The following is a 19,755-nucleotide window of genomic DNA, read 5'->3' as shown; positions in this document are numbered from 1 at the left end:
TAATAATTTTTAAATTTTAATTATTTTATTTTTCTTTCTTTTTTTTTCTCCCTCTTCTGAGCCGTGTGGCTGACAGGGTCTTGGTGCTCCTGCCTGGTGTCAGGCCTAAGCCTCTGAGGTGGAAGAGCTGAGTTCAGGACATTGGTCCACCAGAGACCTCCTGGCCCCACATAATATCAATTGGCGAGAGCTCTCCCAGAGATCTCTGTCTCAACGTTAAGACCCAGCTCCACTCAACGGCCAGCAAGTTCCAGTGCTGGACACCCCATGCCAAACAAATAGCAAGACAGGGACACAACCCCACCCATTAGCAGAGAGGCTGCCTAAAATCATACTAAGTTCACAGACACCCCAAAACACACCACTGGACGTGGCCCTGCCCACCAGAAAGACAAGATCCAGCCCTAACCACCAGAACACAGGCACCAGTCCCCTCCACCAGGAAGCCTACACAACCTACTGAACCAACCTTATCCACTGGAGGCAGACACCAAAAACAACGGGAACTACGAACCTGTAGCCTGTGAAAAGGAGACTCCACACACAGTAAGTTAAACAAAATGAGAAGACAGAGAAATATGCAGCAGATGAAGGAGCAAGGTAAAAACCCACCAGACCAAACAAATGAAGAGGAAATAGGCAGTCTACCTGAAAAAGAATTCAGAGTAATGATAGTAAAGATGATCCAAAATCTTGGAAATAGGATGGAGAAAATAAAAGAAACGTTTAACAGGGACCTAGAAGAACTAAAGAGCGAGCAAACAAACCACGATGAACAACACAATAAATGAAATTAAAAATTCTCTACAAGGAATCAATAGCAGAATAAATGAGGCAGAAGAATGGATAAGTGACCTGGAAGATAAAATAGTGGAAGTAACTACCACAGAGCAGAATAAAGAAAAAGGAAAGAAAAGAATTGAGGACAGTCTCAGAGACCTCTGGGACAACATTAAAGTACCAACATTCAAATTATAGGGGTCCCAGAAGAAGAAGAGACAAAGAAAGGGTCTGAGAAAATATTTGAAGAGATTATAGTTGAAAACTTCCCTAACATGGGAAAGGAAATAGTCAGTCAAGTCCAGGAAGCAGAGAGAGTCCCATACAGGATAAATCCAAGGAGAAGCTCGCCAAGAAACATATTAATCAAACTATCAAAATTTAAATACAGCTGTGTAGTGGGTTTGTGGCAGCTGGCTGAGACAAAAGGCTTGGTCCAATGAGCCAGAGAGAGAAAAAGAAAACTCGAGCTTCAACCCGGGCAGTGAGATGGATGTTCTGAAATCAGAGATCCTCCAGAAGATGCAGCTGGTGGAGGACAGGAACCTGCTGGTGGAAAATAAAAAATATTTCACGTGTTGTGAATTTGCAAAAAAAGAAGAGGAACCATATTTTGAAAGATGTGGCTACAAGATACAGTCAAAAGAGGAGGACCAGAACCATTAACTTCATTGAATTCAGTATTAGAATTTGAACTGGCAGAAGAAAAATTACCCATGACTCTTTCTAGGCAAGAGGTTATCAGGAGATTAAGAGAAAGAGGAGAACCAATCAGACTCTTTGGAGAAACTGATTATGATGCTTTTCAGCATTTAAGAAAAATAGAGATCCTCACACCGGAAGTTAACAAGGGATTGAGGAATGATCTGAAAGCAGCTTTGGATAAGATTGATCAGCAGTATCTCAATGAACTTGTGGGTGGCCAAGAACCTGGAGAGTAGGACACCCAGAATGATTTGAAAGTTCATGAAGAAAACACCACAACTGAAGAGTTAGAGGCACTGGGATAGTCTTTAGGAAAAGGTGATGATCATAAAGACATGGACATCATTACCAAATTCCTTAAGTTTCTTCTTGGTGTTTGTGCTAAGGAGCTGAATGTCAGAGAGGATTATGTGAAGCACAGCATGCAGGGTAAACTGAACAGTGCTACTCAGAACAGACTGAGTCCTATCTCAGACCCCTTTTCAGAAAGCTACGGAAAAGGAATCTTCCTGCCAATATTAAAGAATCCATAACAGATATCATTAAATTCATGTTGCAGAGGGAATATGTGAAGGTTAATGATGCTTATCTTCAGATGGTCATTGGAAATGCCCTTTGGCCCATTGGTGTCACTGTGGTTGGCATCCTTGCCAGAACTGGTAGGGAAAAGATTTTTTTCCAAGAATGTTGCACATGTTTTAAATGATGAGACACAGTGGAAATATATTCAGGGACTGAAGAGGTTAATGACCATTTGCCAGAAGCACTTTCCTACAGATTCATCAAAATGTGTGGAGTACAATGCACTATGAGATCTGTGTGTGGTCTGTAAATATCAACAAGAAACTTAAGGAAGACTGGCATGGACTTCCAGAATTACCAACAGGCATGAGGAAAGAAGAAAAAGGGAGTTTCTGGTCTCTGAGTTCTGCCTAATGCAACTGTTGGTTTTCAGAACTGTGTTGGCTCTCATGTCACATCTGACTGCCAAGTGATTTTTGTGTCTTGCTTTTATTTTAAATACTAGAAAAATTAAGTTCTAAAGACTTTTCCCCATAATTTAAATGTGTAGACAACAGTCACAGGGCAGGGTTTAAAATAACTTTTCCCCTCTAGATATGAAAGTTGCAGTTAGAGGATTAAAAAGGAACATTTGAAGATGGACTTAATTATTTCTGAAAAATATGGTAATTTTCACATTGCCTCTTATGAAGTGTTTATAGAAAAATATTTTTACATTTTTCACCAAAAACATGGAATCATTTAATGAAACTTGATAGTACTTAAATGTTGCTGAACTTTTGCCATCTTGCAATAGATTTGAATGTAAATGCTAAAAAAAAATTAAATACTAAGGAAAAATATTAAAAGCAGCAAGGGAAAAGCAACAAATAACATACAAGGGAATCACCATAAGGTTAAGAGCTGAACTTTCAGCAGAAACTCTACAAGCCAGGAGGGAGTGGCAGGACAAATTTAAAGTGATCAAAGGGGAAAACCTACAACCAAGATTACTCTACCCAGCAAGGATATCATTCAGATTTGACAGAGTAATTAAAACCTTTACAGACAAGCAAAAGCTAAGAGAATTCAGCACCACCGAACCAGCTTTACAACAAATGCTAAAGGAACTTCTCTAGTCAGGAAACACAAGAGAAGGAAAAGACCTACAATAACAAACCCAAAACAATTAAGAAAATGGTCATAGGAACATACATATCGATAATTACCTTAAATGTAAATGGATTAAATGCTCCAACCAAAAGACATAGACTGGCTGAACGGATACAAAAACAAGACCCATATTTATGTTGTCTACAAGAGATCCACTTCAGACCTGGGGACACAGACAGACTGAAAGTGATGGGATGGAAAAAGATATTCCATGCAAAAGGAAATCAAAAGAAAGCTGGAGGAGTGGTAATCATTGGAAAGAATGAGCAGCATAATTGTGTGTTCTCAGATTGTAACTAGCAGCAAGAAAAGAATGAGAATTCAGAGTTCAGTGAGGAGGCTATTGCATGGATATAGGTGAAAAATAATATACACTTGTGTCTTGGCAAGTAGGGTAGAGCTAAGGAAGAAGAGCAACCAAGAGAACACTGTGTAGGAAACTTGCATAAGCCTCTTAGATAGCCTCATCCACCAGAGGGCAGACAGCAGAAGCAAGAAGAACTACAATCCTGCAGCCTGTGGAATAAAAACCACATTCAGAGAAGGATAGACAAGATGAAAATGCAGAGGGCTATTTACCAGATGAAGGACCAGGATAAAACCCCAGAAAAACAACTAAATGAAGTGGAGATAGGCAAACTTCCAGAAAAAGAATTCAGAATAATGATAGTGAAGATGATCTAGGACCTCGGGGAAACAATGGAGGCAAAGATCGAGAAGATGCAAGAAATGTTGAACAAAGACCTAGAAGAATTAAAGAACAAACAAACAGAGATGAACAATACAATAACTGAAGTGAAAACTACACTAGAAGGAATCAATAGCAGAATAACTGAGGCAGAAGAACGGATAAGTGACCTGGAAAACAGAATGGTGGAATTCACTGCTGCAGAACAGACTAAAGAAAAAAGAATGAAAAGAAATGAAGACAGCCTAAGAGACCTCTGGGACAACATTAAACGCAACAACATTCGCATTATAAGGGTCCCAGAAGGAGAAGGGAGAGAGAAAGGATCAGAGAAAATATTTGAAGAGATTATAGTCGAAAACTTCCCTAACATGGGAAAGGAAATAGCCACCCAAGTCCAGGAAGTACAGAGAGTCCCATACAGGATAAACCCAAGGAGAAACACGCCGAGACACATAGTAATCAAATTGGAAAAAATTAAAGACAAAGAAAAATTATTGAAAGCAGCAAGGGAAAAATGACAAATAACATACAAGGGAACTCCCATAAGGTTAACAGCTGATTTCTCAGCAGAAACTCTACAAGCCAGAAGGGAGTGGCATGATATACTTTAAGTGATGAAAGGGAAGAACCTACAACCAAGATTACCCTACCCGGCAAGGATCTCATTCACATTCGATGGAGAAATCAAAAGCTTTACAGACAAGCAAAAGCTAAGCGAATTCAGCACCACCAAACCAGCTCTACAACAAATGCTACAGGAACTTCTCTAAGTGGGAAACACAAGAGAAGAAAAGGACCTACAATAACAAACCCAAAATAATTAAGAAAATGGTCATAGGAACATACATATCGATAATTACCTTAAACGTGAATGGATTAAATGCTCCAACCAAAAGACACAGGCTTGCTGAATGGATACAAAACCAAGACCCATATATATGCTGTCTACAAGAGACCCACTTCAGACCTGGGGACGCATACAGACTAAAAGTGAGGGGATGGAAAAAGATATTCCATGCAAATGGAAATCAAAAGAAAGCTGGAGTAGCTATACTCATATCAGATGAAATAGACTTTAAAATAAAGAATGTTACAAGAGACAAGGAAGCACACTACATAATGATCAAGGGATCAATCCAAGAGGAAGATATAACAATCATAAATATATATGCACCCAACATAGGAGCACCTCAATACGTAAGCAACTGCTAACAGTTATAAAAGAGGAAATCGACAGTAACCTACAATAGTGGGGGACTTTAGCACCTCACTTACACCAATGGACAGATCATCCAAAATGAAAATAAATAAGGAGACAGAAGCTTCAAATGACAAAATAGACCTGATAGATTTAATTGATATTTATAGGACATTCCACCAAAAACAGCAGATTAAACTTTCTTCTCAAGTGTGCATGGAACATTCTCCAGGATAGATCACATCTTGGGTCACAAATCAAGCCTCAGTAAATTTAAGAAAACTGAAATCATAACATGCATCTTTTCTGACCACAAAGCTATGAGATTAGTAATGAATTACAGGGAAAAAAAGTAAGAAAAAACAAACACTTGGAGGCTAAACAATACGTTACTAAATAACAGAGAGATCACTGAAGAAATCAAAGAGGAAATCAAAAAATACCTAGAGACAAATGGCAGTGAAAACACGACGACCAAAACCTATGGGATGCAGCAAAAGCAGTTCTAAGAGGGAAGTTTATAGCTATACAAGCCTACCTCAAGAAACAAGAAAAATCTCAAATAAACAATCTAACCTTACACCTAAAGGAACTAGAGAAAGAAGAATAAAGAAAACCCAAAGTTAGAAGAGGGAAAGAAATCATAAAGATCAGAGCAGAAATAAATGAAATAGAAACAAAGAAAACAATAGCAAAGATCAATAAAAGTAAAACCTGGCTCTTTGAGGAGATAAACAAAATTGATAAACCATTAGCCAGACTCATCAAGAAAAAGAGGGAGAGGACTCAAATCAATAAAATTAGAAATGAAAAAGGAGAAGTTACAACAGATACAGCAGAAATGCAAAGCATCCTAAGAGACTACTACAAGCAACTCTATGCCAATAAAATGGACAACCTGAAAGAAATGGACAAATTCTTAGAAAGGTATAACCTTCCAAGACTGAACCAGGAAGAAACAGAAAATATGAACAGACCAATCACAAGTAATGAAAGTGAAACTGTGATTAGAAATCTTCCAACAAACAAACGTCCAGGACCAGATGGCTTCACAGGTGAATGCTATCAAACATTTAGAGAAGAGCTAACACCCATCCTTCTCAAACTCTTCCAAAAAATTGTGGAGGAAGGAACACTCCAAACTCATTCTATGAGGCCACCATCACCCTGATACCAAAACCAGACCAAAATACTACAAAAAAAGAAAATTACAGACCAATATCACTGATGAATATAAATGCAAAAATCCTCAAAAAATACTAGCAAACAGAATCCAACAACACATTAAAAGGATCATACACCACGATCAAGTGGGATTTATCCCAGGGATGCAAGAATTTTTCAACATATGCAAACCAATCAATCTGATACACCATATTAACAAATTGAAGAATAAAAACCATATGATCATCTCAAAAGATGCAGAAAAAGCTTCTGACAAAATTCAACACTGATTTATGATAAAAACTCTCCAGAAAGTGGGCATAGAGGGAACCTACCTCAACATAATAAAGGCTATATAGGACAAACCCACAGCAAACATCATTCTCAATGGTAAAAAAGTGAAAGCATTTCCTCTAAGATCAGGCACAAGACAAGGTTGTCCACTCTCGCCACTATTATTCAACATAGTTTTGGAAGTCCTAGCCACAGCAATCAGAGAAGAAAAAGAAATAAAAGGAATCCAAATGGGAAAAGAAGAAGTAAAACTGTCACTGTTTGCAGATGACATGATACTATACATAGAGAATCCTAAAGATGCTACCAGAAAACTACTAGAGCTAATCAATGAACTTGGTAAAGCTGCAGGATACAAAATTAATGCACAGAAATCTCTTGCATTCCTATACACTAATGACCAAAAATCTGAAAGATAAATTAAGGAAACACTCCCATTTACCATTGCAACAAAAAGAATAAAATACCTAGGAATAAACCTACCTAGGGAGACAAAAGACCTGTATGCAGAAAACTATAAGACACTGATGAAAGAAAATAAAGATGATACCAACAGATGGAGAGATATACCATGTTCTTGGATTGGAAGAATTAATATTGTGAGAATGACTATACTACACAAAGCAATCTAAAGATTCAGTGCAATCCCTATCAAATTACCAATGGCATTTTTTACAGAACTAGAACAAAAAATCTTAAAATTTGTATGGAGACACAAAAGACCCCGAAGAGCCAAAGCAGTCTTGAGGGAAAAAAACGGAGCTGGAGGAATCAGACTCCCTGACTTCAGACTATACTATAAAGCTACAGTAATCAAGACAATATGGTACTGGCACAAAAAGAGAAACATAGGTCAATGGAACAAGATAGAAAGCCCAGAGATAAACCCATGCACCTATGGTCAACTAATCTATGACAAAGGAGGCAAGGATATACAATGGAGAAAAGACAGTCTCTTCAATAAGTGGTGCTGGGAAAACTGGACAGCTACATGTAAAAGAATGAAATTAGAACACTCCCTAACACCATACACAAAAATAAACTCAAAATGCATTCGAGACCTAAATGTAAGACTGGACACTATAAAACTCTTAGAGGAAAACATAGGAAGAACACTCTTTGACATAAATCACAGCAAGATCTTTTTTGATCCACCTCCTAGAATAATGGAAATAAAAACAAAAATAAACAAATGGGACCTAATGAAACTTCAAAGCTTTTGCACAGCAAAGAAAACCATAAACAAGAGGAAAAGACAACCCTCAGAATGCGAGAAAATATTTACAAACAAATCAACGGACAAAGAATTAATCTCCAAAATATATAAACAGCTCCTGCAGCTCAATATTACAAAAACAAACAACCCAATCCAAAAATGGGCAGAAGACCTAAATAGACATTTCTCCAAAGAAGACATACAGATGACCAAGAAGCACATGAAAAGCTGCTCAACATCACTAATTTTTAGAGAAATGCAAATCAAAACTACAGTGAGGTATTACCTAACACTTAGAATGGGCATCATCAGAAAATCTACAAACAACAAATGCTGGAGAGGGTGTGGAGAAAAGGGAATCCTCTTGCACTGTTGGTGGGAATGTAAATTGATACAGTCACTATGGAGAACAGTATGGAGGTTCCTTAAAAAACTAAAAATAGAACTACCATACGATCCAGCAATCCCACTACTGGGCATATACCCTGAGAAAACCATAATTCAAAAAGAGTCATGTACAACAATGTTCATTGCAGCTCTATTTACAATAGCCAGGACATGGAAGCAACCTAAGTGTCCATCGATAGATGAATGGATAAAGAAGATGTGGCACATATATACAATGGAATATTACTCAGCCATAAAAAGAAACGAAATTGAGTTATTTGTAGTGAGGTGGATGGACGTAGAGTCTGTCATACAGAGTGAAGTCAGAAAGCGAAAAACAAATACCGTATGCTATTTTTAGCATATGATATGTTTCCATATACATACCTATGGAATCTAAAGAAAATAAAAAATGGTTCTGAAGAACCCAGGGGCAGGACAGGAATAAAGACGCAGACATAGAGAATGGACTTGAGGACACGGGGAGGGGGAAGGGTAAGCTGGGACGAAGTGAGAGAGTGGCATGGACTTATACATACTACCAAATGTAAAATCGATAGCTAGTGGGAAGCAGCCGCATAGCACAGGGAGATCAGCTCGGTGCTTTGTGACCACCTAAAGGGGTGGGATAGGGAGGGTGGGAGGGAGATGCAAGAGGGAGGAGATATGGGGGTATATGTATACATATAGCTGATTCACTTTGTTATAAAGCAGAAACTAACACAACATTGTAAAGCAATTATACTCCAATAAAGATGTTAAAAAAAAAAACCCCAAAAATGTTGCAGACGTTAGATGGTGGCTATATGAACGGTTGTTACGTTATTTTAAATGTATTTTTATGCACCTTAAATATTGTGCAATGACAGAAGTTCCTCACAAAAAACCCCACATCCCCATACATCACTAGAGGGCTCCTTACTCTGGTGTCTGTAATGCCAGGCAGAGCTGTAGCTCCACAGATGCGACAGTCAGTTTGGGATAAGAAGGTGCCTTTAGTGGTGGGGAGTATAGCAAAGCAAACCTGTGGTTGATGTGGAGAGTCTGGATCTTTCAAACAGCCTGAGAAATGAACAGAGTGGGATAACTCCGTCGTGAAAGAAGAAGAAACAATTCTCTTCTTTCAACATTTAGTGAGGGCTAAAGGCTAATAAGTATGTGTGATTTGCCTCCTCAGGTAAATTTGCTGTAAAATAGATGAAATGCAACCCTTTCAAGGAGGCTTCCACCCAGTGGGTGATAGCACTTGTCAGAAGAAGCTAGCATAGGTCATGAGTCCACTTAAACTAGTATCTTGATGAGATAATGAGATTTGCTATGTTAACTTAATCATTTTGAATTCAAATAAAATGTATGACATGACAGTTTTCAAGAGCTATGTAAAAACCAGTACAAAGAACACCACACAAACACACACACAAGAACCTGAGTATCCTGAACATGCTTAACCTACACTGAAACCTGGTGCTTTTGAAGCTTCATTTGTATTAAGCACTGTGCAGTAGAAAGTACCTGGGTTTGAAATATGGTCCCACCACCTCATAGAGACAAATGATATAACTCCCCCATCCTCAATTCTACCTTATATAAAACAGGGATCACAGAATTACTTAGAAGGTAATAATGCTCATTGTGACACTGTACAATAGCAAAAGTTTGGAAATAGAGTTAAATAAATCAGAATAGATTCATATTATGAATCAATACATAGTCCAAAAAGCACGTGATAAATATATACTCTTATGAAAAGGTGATCATATAATATTGTCAAATGAACAAAGAAAGTTGCAGAATAATATGTAGAGCTGGACCCTCTTAAAATAAAACTTGTTTTTTTGTTTTTTTTTTACTCCCTCTCTCTCCTTTTCTCATTTTTAAAAATTTATCCATGAAAAAGCTCTGGAACGATTCACACCAAACTTTTCATGACTATCCCTGGGCATGTGAGTAGGGAGAGGAAGTCTTTAAACTTTTAAACTTCATCAACTTTTCATTTTAAAATAGCTTTAATTGTTTTAAGAAGGAACGGGAAGGGAAAGAAGTCAAGTCTGCTTTGTAATGCTGTGACTTAAAGTGATGTGATTTATATAAACTACCCAGCACAGGGCCAGACATTGAACGGGCACTCAAAACTGATCATAACACATGCAGATAACACACTAAAGCCATAAACTACTCACTACTCATTCATTCATTCATTCGTTTAATCTTTCAATCATTTGTTCATTCATATCCTTCTCAGGCAACACAGCCCACCCAGTTCTCTTCCCTCACTCCATTTCCACTGTGTCACCAGGGATGAAGCCTTCGTTCCTGGGTCTTGGGATGAAACTTCTAGAACTTTGGCTCTGACCCCTTTGCTCCATTTCCAGCACACACTGGGATGACACATGGCTGATTTTGAAAAATGGGCTGTGCTTTGTTTTACTTACATGAGAGTTGCATCCAGATTCTCTTTCTGCAACTGGTACAGGCAACTTGTCCACCAAGGTCTCTGTGTGCTTCCTTCTAACTGGGGAGTTTAAAGCTGGAGCCTAAGGGATCAATACTTTCTCCCTTGAGAACCTGAGCTTCCAGGGGCTGTAATGGAATCGGAATAAACAATGTTCAGTAGTTATTTTCAGCTGGAGAACATTTACGCTTTCTCTAGAGAAGATATATTTAATCATGTTATGTCATTAGGGACTTTTTTGTCTGTGTGTTGTCTTGTCATAGAACAGCTCCATTAAAATTTTTTCTTGTGAATCAGGTTGAGCAAATTTTACTACGTCTAAGAATTTGTGTTCAGTTCTAGAAAATTGACCTTGTCACCATAATCAGCTAAAAATAGGGCTATCTGGAAAAAAGAAATCCAAAGCTAATCTCAGTTTAAGTCCCTATGTCCCTAATCAGACAAATAGAGTTACTATTATGTGAATAATTTTTTTACATTACCACTTTGACCATTTTTTAATTTGAAGAAAAAAATTGACTCGATCCCTTCTTTCTTTTTTTCTAATAATGTTTATATTTTAAAAGTCAGTCCTGGATAAAGACACCCTTTCTTCCAGTTACAGTTTACACCATCAGAATACTTCAGATAACAGTCTGTAGAATAGGAGATTTTGAGTAGCGTTTGGCTATGATGCTGCTAGGGCTAAACCTTTAATCTATGAAAGGAGAAAGCGAGATTCAATGAGTCTGTAGCTTCTTGTCTGAAGGAAAGTTATTGCCAAAGGGTGGTGAGCTGACGTTCAACATTCCTTATTGGAATGACCAGTGTCTCAGTTAGCAGTGTGTTCCACTGCAAGTAGATGAAAATCCAACTTACTTTTGGCTGTTACTTTGGCAAAGACAGAGACTTATATTTCCTTCCTAGCATTAGTTTGGAAGTCAAAACTCACATTTTGTGATTTGCATAATCTTTCCCATATGCTGGTTGCTTCACAGTCTAACATGTCTATTATAGCGCTAGACGTCACATTCCCTTTCAAAGCAGGAAAAGGATCCTGGAGGGTAGAGTGATAACCACATACACACCCTTGATCAGGAAAACAAAAGCTTTCTCCAAATCCAGCAGACGTCTACTTAGATCTCACTGGCTAGAACTGTGTTACCTGGAGTAGCAGAAACCTCTGTGCCCTACACCACATCTCAGCTACTCAATTTCAGTGCATCTGCAGTGGAATGCAGGTTTCCTACAGTATCTCTCTGCATCTCTGTCTCAGGAATATCCCAGAAGCCATGCAAGATATTGTGTGACCGTCAAGCAATGGGGGAGGGGAAGTGAATAATTGTCTTAAGCTCTTGTTCTTTACAAGGACAGCTGTGTAGGACATTCTACATAGTTTACCAAAGTTCCCTGTGGGATTGAGTTTCAGTTTCCTGGGTGTCAGTCAGCTAAGTTATTCATCCTTTCCTTGCTTTTGTCCTTCTATCTCATTATTCCTGCTCCCTCCCTGTGCTGCTTAGGATAATTCTCTTCCAAAAGCTTAGTCAACTGCATAGTATGAGGGAACAGTTCCCATAGGACTGATGTCAGTTAGACACTAGTCAAAAACTCAAGGGTCCTCAGAGCCACTCTCAATTGCACCTCTCATTAGGGGTCTCCACAATCATCCTCAGATTTGATAATTCACTAAAATCACTCTATGTTATGGCTTGAATGTTTCTGTCCCTCTACAATTCATCTGTTGAAATCCTAACCCATTGTGTGACAGTATTAGGAGGTGGGGCCTTTGGGAAATAATTAAATCATGAGGGAGCAGACCAAATGAATGGGACTATTGCCCTTAAAAGAGACCCCAGACTGTTCTCCAGTTGTTTATCCATCTTGTGAAGACACAATAACAGGGCAGCAGTCTGCAGTGGAGAAGAACACTCTTACCAGACCCCAACTTTGCTGGCACCCTGATTTCAGACTTCTAACTTCCAGAACTGTGAGAATTAAATTTCTGTTGTTTAGAAGCCACTCAGTCTATGAAATTTTCTTAGAGCCTTTCCTGACTTACACATCAGGAAAGCACTATATGTACAGTTACAGTATTAGTATAGCAAAAGGATACAAATTATAACCAGTCAAAGGAAGATGCATAGAGGGCAATGTCTATGAGGATTCCAAACCTGAAGCTTCCATCATCCTCAGGTATGCGTTACCCCCCCACGTGTCAACATGTGGCAATATGCACGGAGCCTGGCCAACCCGGAAGCTCACCTGAGCCTTGGGTGTGCACAGTTCTTTTTTGGGCTCTATGTCATTGCTCATGTGGCTGGTCTTTACTTCTCAATCCCTCCTAGAGGTTCAGTGTTATACCTTTGGTTCCCAGTTCCTCTGGAGGTTAGAACTGATAGGGCATATCCCAAAGCCCCCATCACATATCACATTGTCAGACTGTCTAGTGGCCAAAGCCTCCAGGCAAACAAAGATCCTCCTTTTAGGGTAGGTATTTCAGGGGCTTAGAGATCAACTCCATGTAGGTGAAGGCAAAGGCCAGACCTTTCTTTAGGTAAGGTTACTTCTTCACTGCACCCCCCCCCCCATATATTACCTTTACCCAAGGCCATATCTCAGGAACCCAAACTAAGACACATAACACTGTAGCTACAGTGGAAGCTGAAAAGTAATATAGTTATTTATCAGGCTGCATCACCTTCCATATAATATTGGGTTCTTTTTAGGAAGGAATAAGAGGAGAATGGACAGTGGATAAAAAAACAAGTATATTTTGCCATATATAAATAGGGGGTGGTGAATAGATTCTTTGTCTTAAGCTTCTGTAGAGATTCTCTTCTCCATGTCATTCTTGTTCAAAACTTTTGTGTGATACCATATTTTCTTCCATCTTGGTCTAGACAAATATTTTCTATTAAGTTAGTCATTTTTGCTAATCTTTGACTTCCAATTTTGGTTGAAGAATTGAGCCTCCATCATAATGTCTTAGAGACAGTCGTTGGATCCCCAAAGCCCTTATAATATGGGATACTACAAGAACAGTTAGCTGTACTGTGCTGTAGCTAGCATTCTTTCTCACTGCACTGACCACAGTTAGGTTTTTTGGTGCAATCTCTACTCATTCTTTTAGTAAGAATTTCATGAGCACCTAATAAATTCCTGAATTATTGGATACTGGGGTTACAGTAATGAGCAAACTACACATTATCATTGTGTTTACAGGGATTATATTTGCATGTTTCTCATATATACACCTATGGCAGTATGAATCATATCCTGACCAGGGTGTCAGCTAAAAAAATATATATTTTTAAAGTTTTATTGAAGTATAGTTGATTTCCAATGTTGTGTTAATTTCTGGTGTAGAGCAATGTGATTCAGTTATACATATATATTTTTTTCATATTCTTTTCCATTATGATTTATCACAGGATATTGAATATAGTTCCCTGTGCTGTACAGTAGGACCTTGTTGTTTATCCATCCTACATATAACAATTTGCATCTTCTAACCCCAAATTTCCAATCTATCCCTCCCCCACCACACCTCCCACTTGGCAACCACAAGTCTGTTCTCTATGTCTATGAGTCTGTTTCTGTTTCATGGATAAGTTCATTTGTGTTGTATTTTAGATTCCACATACAAGCAATAACATATGGTATAAAAAAATATTTACTACAGGCAAAAGCATGGTGGGTATGTTATAAAATGGTCACAAATTCTTTCCTTCAATGCAGCTTCAGCATTTCAAGGTGATATTGCAGAGCCTTCCATTAAGTGGTAGAGTCAATTACCCCAAATCTTTCAATCTGGGTTAGCCATGTGATTTGCTATGGCCAATGTGATATCAGCAAATGCAGTAGAACACTAACCACTTGGATATGTCTCTCATTCAGTGTTAGTAATTTATGTCCGAGCAAGAAGGACTTATTCCTTATTGATTGTATAGCTTCTTTTACTTCCTCATTTCATAGGCAGTAGATAAGGAGGTTTAACATGGAATCATAATGCCACAAGATGATGATGCTTTTCCTTACTCTTGGGAGTTGGTAGATTTAGGCTGTTAGTACCTGTAAGAGAGAGCCCCAAAGAGAATGATGAGAGATGTCAGGAGCAAGACATCTGTGGTGCAGGACTTTTTCTTCCCCTGTAGCAGAGGGCAAGTTCAGGATGGTGGAAGATATGTGTGTATGAGAAAACAACGATCAACACAATTCAAAATGAAGTTAATTACAGGATAGATTAAAAAACATTTTCACCAAATGTATTTTTAATTGAATTTTTGTTGAGATGATTATAGATTTACGTGCAGTTGTAAGAAATAATACAGTGAGATCCTTTGTACAGTTTGCCCAGATTCCTCCTGTGATAGGCAGTTCCCAAAGATCTTTGTATCCTCCACCTGGAATCTCTAAATGTGTTAGGTTACATGGAAAAGAGGAAATAAGGTTGCAGATGGAATTAAGGTTGCTAATCAGCTGACCTAGAGATGGAAAGATTATTCTGGATTTTCCTTAAAATCGGAAGAGGGGGCATAAGATTGAGAGTCAGAGATTTGAAGATGTTGTGATGCTGGCTTTGAAAATGGAGAAAATAGGCTATAAGTCAAGGAATACTGGTGGCTTCTAGAAGCCAAAATAATTAAGAAAGTAGATTTTTCTAGAATCTCCCCAAAGGAACGCAGCCCTGGTGACACTTTTATTTAGAAACCCATTTTTACCTGCTAACTTCCAGAACTCTAAGATAATATATTTGTGTTGTTTTAGGCCACTAAATTTGTGGTAATTTGTTAGAGCAGCAACAGAAAACTAATGCACCCCTAATGGCAGCATTTTGCAAAATTATAGTATAATATCACAACCAGGATATTGACATTGATGCAGTCCACTGATTTTACTCAGATTTCCCCAGTTTGTGTCTGTGTGTTTGTATTCAGTTCTGTAACATTTTATCACCTGTTGTAGTTTCCTTTGTACACCACCACAGTAAAGATACTGAACAGTTTCCAAACCACAAGGTTCCCTTGTATTCTTCTTTTTTAACCACCACCTCCTCGTCCCCTAGCCCTACCTCATTCTATCTCTAACCCTCGTAACCATTAATCTGTTTGTCCTCCATTTCTAAGATTTTGTCATTTCAAATATGATGAGCACCATACAGTGTATAATTTTTGCTTTGGTTTTTCTCACTCAGCATAATTCCCTGGACATTCATCCAAGTTGTTGTGTGTATCGATAGTTCATTGATTTTATTCTTGAGCGATTTCACATTTTAGGAGGGTATCCTCTTGATGGTTGAGCTTTGCACTTCTGCTTCATGGATATTTGTTTAGTCTTCATCCTGTCTTGGTCTCTAGCTACCCTTCCACTTGGCTCTCTCAGGCTCTGGGGCTGCTGTTCTAGGCTGGGAATGAATCCTACATCTCTATCCATCCCTTTCCTTGCAAAACAGCATCTTTTTTTTTCCTTTTGAATCATGTAGTTACTTCCTAAATCTCTTCCTAGAGACGGTATCTGGTTCAATTACAGGTGTCCAGTGATTCTACACTAGGCCATCAGTAAATGTTTGACATTGCAAATAAGTGCACTAATGGATGCACAAAATACTGATTCAGTCAAGACTGGGATCTATATTTTCTGCTCCTCTCAGTCTAGTCTGGACCCAAACAGCCTAAAGTGTAGCTGATGATTTATGAAACATATGTGATCGTGCAAATCAGACCATTACTACTTTATACAATGTTTGAAAGGAAGGATTCTCTCTTGGACAACTGCTAACAATTGCTAATCATTCCCTGGTCAGAACCCAGATCAACTATTTCCTCCTATTTGGGACGTCCAAATATTCCCTTTTGGGATTTCTTTCACCTCAGTATTGAAAGCAGAGTACTACGTGATTCTCTATTTTGTACCCTATTTCCAATTTGGACACCTGGACTTCCTAACCTGTATTAAGTTTTATTTTGTCTTATCATTTCCTCCCTAGCTTTACTGAGGTATGATTGATAAAAATTTGTATATATTTAAGGTATATAACTTTGTATTTTGATACAGGTATACACTGTGAAATTATCACCACTATCAACCTCATTCACATATCCATCATCTCACAACCTTCTTTTTCTTTTTTTGCCCAATGCTCCTTGTGTTGTTATTTAATAGTGCATTTTCTGACCAGTTCATTAGATTGGCTAGTACTATTTTAACGTGAAACTTGCTCTTTTATCTAGCTAGCATGGCATCTTTAGATTCATGTGGGGCTTTCCAACACCTATCCTGAATCTATCAACTAAAACTTTTTTGTAAATAGTTTATCTTCCTGATTCAAGAGGCTCTTGGCCTCTTCAATTTCTCTGTGAATTTCTGTAGTTTAAAGTTATCTGTCTGCACAAAAATAACTGGTATATCTTTCCTAAATGAATGACCACTTTACGGGTTTTTAGATCCACCTACAGATTTTCTATCTCTAATGGAGATGTATGTAGAAAATGTTTCCAAGAGTCTCCTTACCTTATTCAAGAAAGAGATGGATTCAGAATCAACAGGGTAACTAATGCCAAAATGAAGTCATACTATCATATAAGAAATAGGTATTTTCAAGTGTTAGAGAAGGTAACTAGTAAAAGACTATTAGGTAGAAAGGGTAACAGCTTGAGTTGAGTCATAAGGTGCTTTTCAAAGCAGTACATTTATTTACATTTCAGGTTTATGCAATAATTGGAACAGAGCATATGAGGAGACTCCTTTTTTTTTAAAACATCTTTATTGGAGTACAATTGCTTTACAATGGTGTGTTAGTTTCTGCTTTATAACAAAGTGAATCAGTAATACATATACATATATCCCCATGTCTCTTCCCTCTTGCATCTCCCTCCCTCCCACCCTCCCTATTCGGGGTCTTTTGTGTTTCCATACGAATTGTGAGACTTTTTGTTCTAGTTCTGTGAAAAATGCCAGTGGTAGTTTGATAGGGATTGCACTGAATCTGTAGATTGCTTTGGGTAGTATAGTCATTTTCACAACGTTGATTCTTCCAATCCAAGAACATGGTATACCTCTCCATCTATTTGTATCATCCTTAATTTCTTTCATCAGTGTCTTATAATTTTCTGCATACAGGTCTTTTGTCTCCTTAGGTAGGTTTATTCCTAGATATTTTATTCTTTTTGTTGCAATAGTAAATGGGAGTGTTTTCTCAATTTCACTTTCAGATTTTTCATCATTAGTGTACAGGAATGCAAGAGATTTCTGTGCATTAATTTTGTATCCTGCTACTTTACCAAATCCATTCATTAGCTCTAGTAGTTTTCTGGTAGCATCTTTAGGATTCTCTTTGTATAGTAGTATCATGTCATCTGCAAAGAGTGACAGCTTTACTTCTTCTTTTCCGATTTGGATTCCTTTTATTTCTTTTTCTTCTCGACTGCTGTGGCTAAAACTTCCAAAACTATGTTGAATACTAGTGGTAAGAGTGGGCAACTTTGTCTTGTTCCTGATCTTAGTGGAAATGGTTTCAGTTTTTCACCATTGAGAATGATGTTGGCTGTGGGTTTGTCATATATGGCCTTTATTATGTTGAGGTAAGTTCCCTCTATGCCTACTTTCTGGAGGGTATTTTTTTTATCATAAATGGGTGCTGAATTTTGTTGAAAGCTTTCTCTGCATCTATTGAGATGATCATATGGTTTTTCTCCTTCAATTTGTTAATATGGTGTATCACATTGATTGATTTGTGTATACTGAATAATCCTTGCATTCCTGGGATAAACCCCACTTGATCAGGGTGTATGATCCTTTTAATGTGCTGTTGGATTCTTTTTGCTAGTATTTTGTTGAGGATTTTTGCATCTATGTTCATCAGTGATATTGGCCTGTAGTTTTCTTTCTTTGTGACATCTTTGTCTGGTTTTGGTATCAGGGTGATGGTGGCCTTGTAGAATGAGTTTGGGAGTGTTCCTCCCTCTGCTATATTTTGGAAGAGTTTGAGAAGGATAGGTGTTAGCTCTTCTCTAAATGTTTGATAGAATTCACCTGTGAAGCCATCTGGTCCTGGGCTTTTGTTTGCTGGAAGATTTTTTTTATTTTTATTTATTTATTTATTTATTTTTTTATCAAACCCCTTCAGTTTAATTTTTTTAATCTTTTTTTTTTAATTTTTATTTATTTATTTATTTATAGCTGGGTTGGGTCTTCGTTTCTGTGCAAGGGCTTTCTCTAGTTGCGGCAAGTGGGGGCCACTCTTCATCACGGTTGCACGGGCCTCTCATTACCACGGCCTCTCCTGTTGCAGAGCACAGGCTCCAGATGCGCAGGCTCAGCAACTGTGGCTCACGGACCTAGTTGCTCCACGGCATGTGGGATCTTCCCAGACCAGGGCTCGAACCCGTGTCCCCTGCATTGGCAAGCAGACTCTCAACCACTGCACCACCAGGGAAGCCCCTGTTGGAAGATTTTTAATCACCATTTCAATTTCAGTGTTTGTGATTGCTCTGTTCATATTTTCTCTTTCTTCCTGGTTCAGTCTCGGAAGGTTGTGCATTTCAAAGAATTTGTCCATTTCTTCCAGGTTGTCCATTTTATTGGGATATAGTTGCTTGTAGTAATCTCTCATGGTCCTTTGTATTTCTGCAGTGTCTGTTGTTACTTCTTCTTTTCACTTCTAATTCTATTGATTTGAGTCTTCTCCCATTTTTTCTTGATGAGTCTGGCTAATGGTTTATCAATTTTGTTTATCTTCTCAAAGAACCAGCATTTAGTTTTATTGATCTTTGGTATAGTTTCCTTCATTTCTTTTTCATTTATTTCTGATCTGATCTTTATGATTTCTTTCCTTCTCCTAACTTTGGGGTTTCTTTGTTCTTCTTTCTCTAATTGCTTTAGGTGTAAGGTTAGGTAGTTTATTTGAGATGTTTTTTGTTTCTTAAGGTAGGATTGTATTGTTATAAACTTCCCTCTTAGAACTGCTTTCGCTGCATCTCATAGGCTTTGGGTCGTCATGTTTTCATTGGCATTTGTTTCTAGATATTTTTTGGTTTCCTCTTTGATTTCTTCAGTGATCTCTTGGTTATTAAGTAGTGTATTGTTTAGCCTCCATGTGTTTGTATTTTTTTACAGATTTTTTCCTGTAATTGATATCTAGTCTCATAGCGTTGTGGTTGGAAAAGATACTTGATATGATTTCAATTTTCTTAAATTTACCAAGGCTTGATTTGTGA

At 38.0% G+C, this 19,755-nt stretch overlaps 1 protein-coding gene and 1 pseudogene across 2 annotated transcripts in view; one reads left to right on the top strand and one right to left on the bottom strand.

The window, feature by feature from the left end:
• Positions 1-476: 476 nt before the first annotated feature.
• On the top strand, positions 477-4,504 carry LOC309668464 (pre-mRNA-splicing factor 18 pseudogene; annotated as a pseudogene). Its single transcript has one exon. The product of its transcript is annotated as a pre-mRNA-splicing factor 18 pseudogene (transcript).
• Positions 4,505-4,639: 135 nt separating this feature from the next.
• LOC309668481 (olfactory receptor 1165-like) overlaps positions 4,640-19,755 on the bottom strand; it is a 269,123-nt gene continuing 254,007 nt past the window's right edge. The window contains exon 2 of the mRNA XM_082478365.1: positions 4,640-8,155. The gene's annotated coding sequence lies outside the window, so the exon portion shown is untranslated. The remainder of the gene's footprint in view (positions 8,156-19,755) is intronic.

Source organism: Balaenoptera physalus, assembly GCF_965194825.1.
Source record: "Balaenoptera physalus genome assembly, chromosome: 10".
Taxonomy (NCBI): domain Eukaryota; kingdom Metazoa; phylum Chordata; class Mammalia; order Artiodactyla; family Balaenopteridae; genus Balaenoptera; species Balaenoptera physalus.
Note: the sequence above shows the minus strand (reverse complement) of the source record. Positions and strands in the feature narration are given on the sequence as shown.